The sequence below is a fragment of the Dipodomys spectabilis genome, unplaced genomic scaffold (assembly GCF_019054845.1).
Source record: "Dipodomys spectabilis isolate Male_0828 unplaced genomic scaffold, ASM1905484v1 ptg000152l, whole genome shotgun sequence".
NCBI lineage: Eukaryota > Metazoa > Chordata > Mammalia > Rodentia > Heteromyidae > Dipodomys > Dipodomys spectabilis.
In genome coordinates this window covers 2,083,886-2,092,701 of record NW_024870829.1, presented here as the reverse complement: position 1 = coordinate 2,092,701, position 8,816 = coordinate 2,083,886, and positions in this window count along the sequence as shown.

Here is an 8,816-nt window from a genome sequence, read left to right as displayed (position 1 = left end):
AAAGTTCATTTTTCTACATAATGACTTGTAAATCTCATTGTTGCAATGGGTCCACCTGTATCCTTATTTAAACCATATGATTTTTCCCTTGCTCTCCACAAATCATACCAACATCAAATACAATGCAAGCAGGGGTTATACCGTGGGGGACGGTCACGTCTGTGACAAGCAGAATAGGTCAGATAAGTTGATGTTAGGTGAAATGAACCTCACGATAAGTATTTACATGTTTTTTTTTTCTTTCTTGCAATTGTTTCTAACATATTTATAAGATGATTTCTTTGTTGCCAAGGCTGGCTTTGAACCCCAGGTCCCTGAGTAGCGAGGATTACAAGCTAGAGAAACCCATATTAAGCACAGATATACCTAAGAATAAAATATATTTCTTATCATTTTAATTTTAGAGGCTCAATTTAACAAATTAACATTTAGATATTTATTTAGTTATTAAAGCTGAACATGCACTGTGAAAAATAGTTTTCATTTTTATAAAAAAATAAACTCAAAGGTTTAAATGTCAGAATCTTTGCACAAATCGAAATACTCTATTATTCAAAGTGACAAAGGGATCCTTAATCAAATTTCTCACTTAAGCTAAAAGCAATAGGCTCTGTCAGGGTGAATGAAGCAATTTTTCATTAAATTAAATATTATCTACTGTAGTCACATGATTTTTTCTTCTTTTAAACCTAAGCGTTTTTGACATAATATATAGATTCATACGTTTTTGGGGTATATAAATATTTTAGTTACTAGTCATGTATTTCTGAAGTTTGATTACTAAGACATTTCAGGGAAAAACTGAATTTCATGTACTATGTCAACTGTGATTTTTAGAAATTGAATCAATCTCAATATGATATAAAGCAAGATATTCCATGGCTCATGCAATTATTCCTAGAATTGAATATAACTTGTTTTTGAATGGTAGGAAATTCATATTATACCTACTCTATAGAATAATTAAAAAATAAATGACCGTGATAGTATTTATTTTTTCTTCCACTAGAAAGAAAGAACCTCACAATAGATGACAAAAACTTGAATGGAAATGTCATAAAATTATGAAAAATTCAAGTTATTATGAGTTAGATGAAATAGTCATTTTTGAAGGTCAAAAAATGAAATCTCTTGAAGCTTTCTTATCTGTTAAATAAAATGTATTTGCACTCAAAATATTTCATTCATCTCTTCAGTAATGGTGTAATCCAACCTCCTCGATTTCAAAAAGCTTCTCTGATTAATTCAAGTAAATAATTAGGAACAGAAGTTATCACAATTTATAGAAATATCTACCCATAACTCTAGAAATTAAAACTGAAATCATAAAGTGTTGGGATTAATAATTAGTTTTCACTATGTTGCCATAAAAAGGTGAACCCTCTCACGTGGGCATAGTTGTAGAGATTTGGTCATTGAGAACTTATGATCAAAGAGAATGTTAAGATCAAAGTCCTTTCCTCTTCTTCCTTCTTTTACTTCTCTGTCTCCTTCTCCTTTTGCTTTTCCTTCTCCCTCTCCCTCTTCCCCTCCTCGTGTTTCTCTCTTTCCCCACTCTTATTCCTACTTTTCTTTACTTCCTGGCTTCCATGAATACACATACTCCATCACATGTTCCTGACATGGGGTACTGTGCCACCAACAACCCAAAGCAATGAGGATAAGAAATATAAACTGAAATGTGTAAAATCAGAAGACAAGATTAATCTCTCCCCCTTTTAAGTTAATTTTATAAAGTATTTTGTCATATTAATAGGAGACTGACACAGCATGCTCACATTTATTATAAGGGATAAGATTTACTGGAAAAAATCTGACCAATATCGCCCTAATGAAATGATTGATTAAATTAATATTATATTAAGACAAATCTAGTTTAAAATATCAGATATACTTCAATAAGAGGCAAAAAAATCACCTCTATGTTTTCCTATGAGAAGACAGCAGAATAAAATCTGTTCCTTAAGGAAATTGACCTATAATTGACTGCATTGTCAATTTCATAAATGATGTAAGAAGACTGTAGAACAAATTACAACCTAAACTGCATGTATTAAAATTTACTTCGTCCCATGTATTCTATCTATGTCTGGTTCACAAAATGACTTACATTTTATCATATTTTTAATTAACTTTAAGTAGTTGTATGGGAGTTGCTGTTTGACAAAGCAGCTAATGAATAGTGTTTAGTGAGGTGTTTTTTTTTTTCTTTTTTCTCTCCTGAGGTTTGAACTCTGGGTCTGAATGCTGTTCCTGAGTGCCTTTGGATGAATGCTAGAATTCTATCACTTGAGGCACAGCAGCACTTTCAGATTTTTCTGAGATTTAATTGGAAATATGAATCTCACAGACTTTCTTGCCTGGACTGGCTTCAAACCTCAATCCTCAGCCTCCTGATTATATAGGATTACAGGTGTGAGCCACTAGTGCCGATTTAATACAATGCACCTTTTTTTTTTACTCGTCCTGGGGCTTGAAATCAGGGCCTTGGCAATGTCCTTCAGTTTCTTTTCCTCATGCTAGTCTTCAATGACTTGTGTCATAGTGCCAATTCCAGATTTTTTGTTTATGTAGTATGGAGGAATCAAACCCAGGGCTTCACACATGCAAGGCAAGCAGTCTACCACTAAGCCACATTCCCAGCCCTATACAATGCCTCTTGATAATCATTATCCCTCATCCTTCACAATCCTATCTCATCCCTCAATTTACATAATTTTGTAGAATATTCACTGACTTACAATAGCATGTATAGTCACTCAGAAAATATACCATGGATCATATTTTCTTGATAGTCTTAATCATCAACATACTGAAGTTATGCATTATAGAATTCTGTGATTTTAAATTCTAAATTATCACTTAGGTTCACCCACTACTATTCTAAAAATTTTCCTAAGGTTAATGCAAATGCAATTTGTAATTTTTCGATAAAGTAAAATGATTCTTAGAATGTTAAAGAGTTGGAGTAAGAATATTACCTTCAGTTCTAGAACATTTTATCCTTACTACCCTCTCAAAATATTCCCATATTTATTATTAGTCACTTCCTGTCAACATTCCAACATACCTCTCTTGAGCAGCTATGATTTCATATTCTTCCTCTACAGATGTGCCAATTTTAAAAAGCTCATATAATTAGAAAATGTAGTCTATTTTATCGATTTTCCCCATGTAATATTACTGTTTTTACAGTAAGTCCATGTAAACTTTTCTCATGGATAGAGCATATGTATAATAGAATAACATCCTCAATGGGCATTTAAATTCTTTATTACATGTTATTGTAAAAGGTTTTGCTCTGTATATTCTTGTACATGTGTCTCATTGGACATATGTTGAAATCTATTTTGTATATAACATTATGATTCAAAATGCTGGATCACAGAGGCAACTCTATATATAATATCTTAAAGATTGCCAGTATGTTCAACAAACTGACTATATAATTTTAAATGTCAAACACCAATGTATAAGGTTTCCAATTTCTACATAATGGTTGTGCGGGGCTATCTTATTGTTTCTATTTCCACTAATCTCTATATGTATGCAATTTCTATGTATGTTATGATCTTTCCATATGTTACTTGGTTGTTATTATATTACTATAGAGATATGTATTTGGATTTTTTATAACTTATTCAGGATGGTTAAAGTTTTTCATTGGCATTAATATGCTATTAATATATTTCTGATTCAAGTCTCTTTAAATAAATTTATATGTATACACACTATATGTACATATGCATATATTCATACTTATATGTGTATATATACTAATACCTATATAAGGATATACAGATGTGTATATACATGTATATAGACATATATGTATATTATTATTTTCATTTGTCTGTAAGTTATCATTTTACTTTATTTGTTAAACACGTCCTTTATTGATTTTACTTCACTTTATTTTATGGTTGATGTTGTACAGAGAAGCCAATTGAGTTGCCGGTGGCTCACCCCTGTAATCCTAGCTACTCAGGAGGCTGAGATCTGAGTATCATGTTTCAAAGCCAGCCTGTGCATGAAAAGTCCATGAGACTCTTATCTCCAATAAACCACCAGAATACCTGAAGTGGCCCTATGGCTCAAGTGGTAGAACTCGAGCCTTCAGTTGAAGAGCTGAGGGACAGCACCCAGGCCCAGAGTTCAAGGCCCACAACCCCCACAACCACTATGACCAACAACAAAAAGAATACTGACTGAAAAATCAATAGTATTAAGCAGTCTTAAAGATAGGCTCAAGTCTAAAATTTTAGTATAAACTTAGATTCCAGCATTGTTCTAGTCCAATGAGCTAAGAGCCCTCAGAAGGTTGAACGAATTTCTTAGTTTATTTACACAATCACTGTATGTATGTATTTTCTCATCTCTTTCTTTCATTTCACAAGAGAATCTGTATTTATCCTTTATGCCAAAGATCTTCTTAAGATATAGGATGTTAGGCAGAAAAAATTAGATGTATATTTAAAGATTTTCATCTCTTAAGAGACTAAAAAGCTCAGAAGACATTTCGCTATTACTGGCATATTTCAGATGACTTAAATGTTTTGGTTCTTAAACTAAGTGAAATACGTGTAAAATATTACAGTTTTTCCAAACAATGATTATGGCTTATACTTTTCTGCTCCAATGAGTTGAAACTTCTGACAAGATTGGAGGGCATATGGATTTCAGGGGAGAAGTGTTAATGTTAGAATGCCAAGGGAGATTCCTAAAACAGCACTGCCTATCACATATCTGTTAGTTATACTTATGGCATATAATTGTATATACCTACAAATATGATTTGAATAAGGAATGTGTGATTTACACAATTCATTCAATAACAACTAAAACCAGAAAACACTTCTATTTATTTATATAAACTAGTATATCTAGTGAGGATTTAAAAATTTTTAGAATATATATTTTAAGATTTATTTCAAATTACTGTTTATTTTTAATGGTTTATTTTTAATTGTCAGTTTGGAGGCTTGAAATCTGGACCTGGACACTGTCCCTCACTTCTTCAGCTCAAGATTACTGCTCTACCACTTGAGCCACTCCAGTTTTCTTTTGTCTCATTGGAGATAATATACTCACAGACTTTCCTGCGTAGGCTGGCCTTGAGCCATGATTCTCAGTTCTCAACCTCCTTAGTAGCTAGGGTTACAAGCATGAGCAACTATATCCATTAATTTCTGCATGTAACATTTCTTTTTAGTGAGAATGCTCAAAAACTTATCTTCTCATTGTGATGAAATATCTATTCTTAACTATAATCACTTTTCTTCTTGTAGTATAAAATTAATATATTAACATTTAGTCATGGAAGTCTGCTAATTAAAGTTACATAAAACATTAATTGTAAAGTGAAAGAAATTCATGGTTCTGTTTCTTGTTTTAAGTAAACCATTCTGCGTTTTGTTTTCAATTATATTTCTTTGGAAATGTGTAATATTCATTGATTTAACTGTTAAAATTGATAGCAATTACATTATATCAAGTTGATTCAAACTTGTATTTGAAAATTGCACCCTTACCACAAATATACTTCCACTTTCCTCTATCACATAATTAAAATAACAGTAAAGCAAAGATTGGCGTTAGCCATTCATGTGTAGAATCCTAGAAACTCAGGAGTCTAAGACCTGAATACTTTAGTTCAATGTCAGTCCAAACAGACAAAAATGTGAGAAAACTTATCTCCAATTATCCAGCAAGAAGCAGAAGGTGAGAATGTGGCTCAAGGAATAGAGTAAAAAATTAGAGCAAAAAAATAGAGCAAACAAAAAGCTATGAGCAAAAAATTCAAGGAAGACCATAAAACATTGAGTTCCAGCCTTAAAAATGGCATATACACAAAAGACAACAACAAAAAGTAATATGAACATCAATAATGAAGACAAAATAGTAGAAAAGATCATGAGAAATATGTAAACATCTGGAAGACAGAAATCATTTGACAGAATTTTGATTCATGAAAGGGAAAAGTGGCAGTCTCATTTGTACAATCTCATTGTAGTCATTTTTATTGAAACCTGACTATTGGGTAACCTGTGAAAGAGTAGATTGTATTACCTGACTTAGCAGACCTTGCTTGTGACTATGCACCATCCCACTATGCAAAATCTAAAATAATGCTTGGTAATTTAAATAAAACCTCATGTTAGAGACTGTTTGGCCCACATAGACTGAGGTCCTTATATTGAGGCTTCAGACCAGTGCTTTTGTTTATAACCACTCCTGTTTTAACAAGTTGGGACAAATAGAAGTAGTGGGTTTAATTATAAAAGGGAAGCATGCTACAGACTTATTTTTGTTGCTAAGGCTCTAACCATTTCAGATTATTTTTCAGGCCAAGCCACCCTTGAGTAATTATCGCTTACCTATGGCTTCCACAAACGTGAGATAGGAAATTTCATTATATCTAGCTTTCTTTGTTTTTGTAGTTCCTCACGAATTTGTGTTTTTCAGAACTGGCCCTCATATCAGTCTCCTAAATCTCTGCCTTCTAATTAGCAAGGTATATTTCATCTCAAGCTTGGACCCACATTATTTTCAATGTAAACATTCAATATTGACTTCTGTTTTCTAGATATTAAATTCTATAGAGGTTAGTATGGATCTTTATGATCTTATAAGAACATAGATAAATCCCTTGAATACTTTTTCCAATTTATTTAAATATTTCTATTATGACATCACAAATAGGACATTAGTATGTCTCAAGTATCTTATGCAGACCAGTTAATTTAATTATTTTGTGCACATATTAAGTCCAATATAATTTTATCAAATCTATATTAATATCCAGTATTTACAGATACGTTTCTTTACCAAAAATAATTGTCTCATGTTTGCCTTTTATAATTAAACCCACCACTTGTCTTTTTTCCATCTGAAACCTCTTTTATCCTGGCAACCAACATATTTTTTTCTCCAACATTTAGATCATGCAATAAATAAACCTGATTGCCATCAAATCTATGGTAGATTATTCCCAGTTATTGTATGCCTTAATTTTTTATTGCATTAACTCGAGTTGCCTTTTAGTTCTGTTATTAGAGAATGTAGCACAATTCGTTTCCCATTCACTTGAAGAAAGCCTGAATTGATTTCCTTTTCTTTGACTAGAGGAAATAATGCTGCTATAATCCTCTGTGTTTTGGCGTTTGGGTGAATGTTATATTTTATTTCTATGAGGCAAAGCCTGGAAAGACCAATTCCTGTGCTATACAGTGGGTATTTGCTTATTTCATATGCTAAGAACTTGTCAAATGTTTTCAGAAGTGGATTTCCCATTTGACATTTCTGCCAGCATCCATTTTCTCTGTTTTTTGATAACATTTAGTATGGTCATTATTGTATTATGTGAAGTAATTCTTATACATGTTTTATGATGTCATTTTGGTTTTAATGTGCATTCATTGGGCGACTGATGATGATTTTCTTGTGCTTATTTTTCACAAGATATACTTTGCTGGTTTCTAATTGATGCTCTTTTTAACATTAGGTTTTGAGAGTTCTATGTAGAATCTAGATTTGAGGCATTCTTCAGGTATAAGATTTATACATATTTTATCCTTGACTATGGCTACACCTCATCATCATTATAATCATCACAATCATCATCATCATTAATATCATTATTACTACTATTACCTTTCTACATGTATGTATGGTCCTGGGGCTTGAACTCAGGGTCCCTGAAATTTCTGGCAATTTAATAAAAATTTAACATTTCAGTCACACCTCACTTCTGGCTTTTTGCTGATTAATCAGAAATAATATTCTCAAGGACTTTATTTTGTGGGGGGCTGGCTTCATATAGCAAAACTTAAATCACAGACTAGCAAGTAGCTAGGATGAGACACATCAGCCACCTGCTTCCAACTATTCACTACTTGTATATGAGCTTTCACAGACCAAATTATTTTACACTTTCATTACGTTCTACTATATTGTTTTCCTTGCCTATAATTTTAATGCCAAATTTAAGAAAGTTTCATCTCCAAAATTGTCAAGACATCTTTCTTTGTTTTACATTTGCATCACTAGTTTTGTTTAATATGCCATGTTTTAATCCTGCTTGACGTTAATATTTGAATAAATAGTTATGTTGAAGTCAATGTTTACTTTTTAATTCTCCCCAATATTGTCTAACCTCTCACCACTTATTAAAAAGAATGTCATTTTACAAATGTTTGGTTTTACCTCTTATTAAATATTCCTTGATAATATTTATGTGGAGCTAATCTGGTGCTGTACAGACCCATTGAGCTGTACATTTTTTCTCTACAAATATAACAATTTTATACTAACAGCTTTAATATTGGACAGAGAAATATATTCGAGTTTATTTTCCTTTGTGAATGAGTCACAGTGCTTGTCAGGTGTTTTTAGAAGTTGTCATAAACATAAATAAAACTGTGAAGCTGGACGATGTTGGCTCATGATTGTAATCCTAGCTGCAGAGGAGGCTGTGATCTGAGGATTGTGGTTCAAAACCAGCTGGATTGGGAATGTCCGTAAGACTCTTATGTCCAATTAACAACCAGAAAACCAGCAGTGCCAGCGTTTCTCAATGGGTAGAGCACTCATTTGAGCTGAAAAGCATTGGGTCAGTGCCCAGGACCAGATTTCAAAACCCACGAATGACCAACAAATAGGGGAGGAGACAATTTATATTTGGCTCAATTGTATCCTCCAATCCACAAAAATTATATGTCTCCATTTATTTTGATTTTTTCTTTTTTTTTAATTTATTTTATTTGTGAACATACTGTACAGAAGGGTTACAATTACATGGGCAGGATAATGGGTAC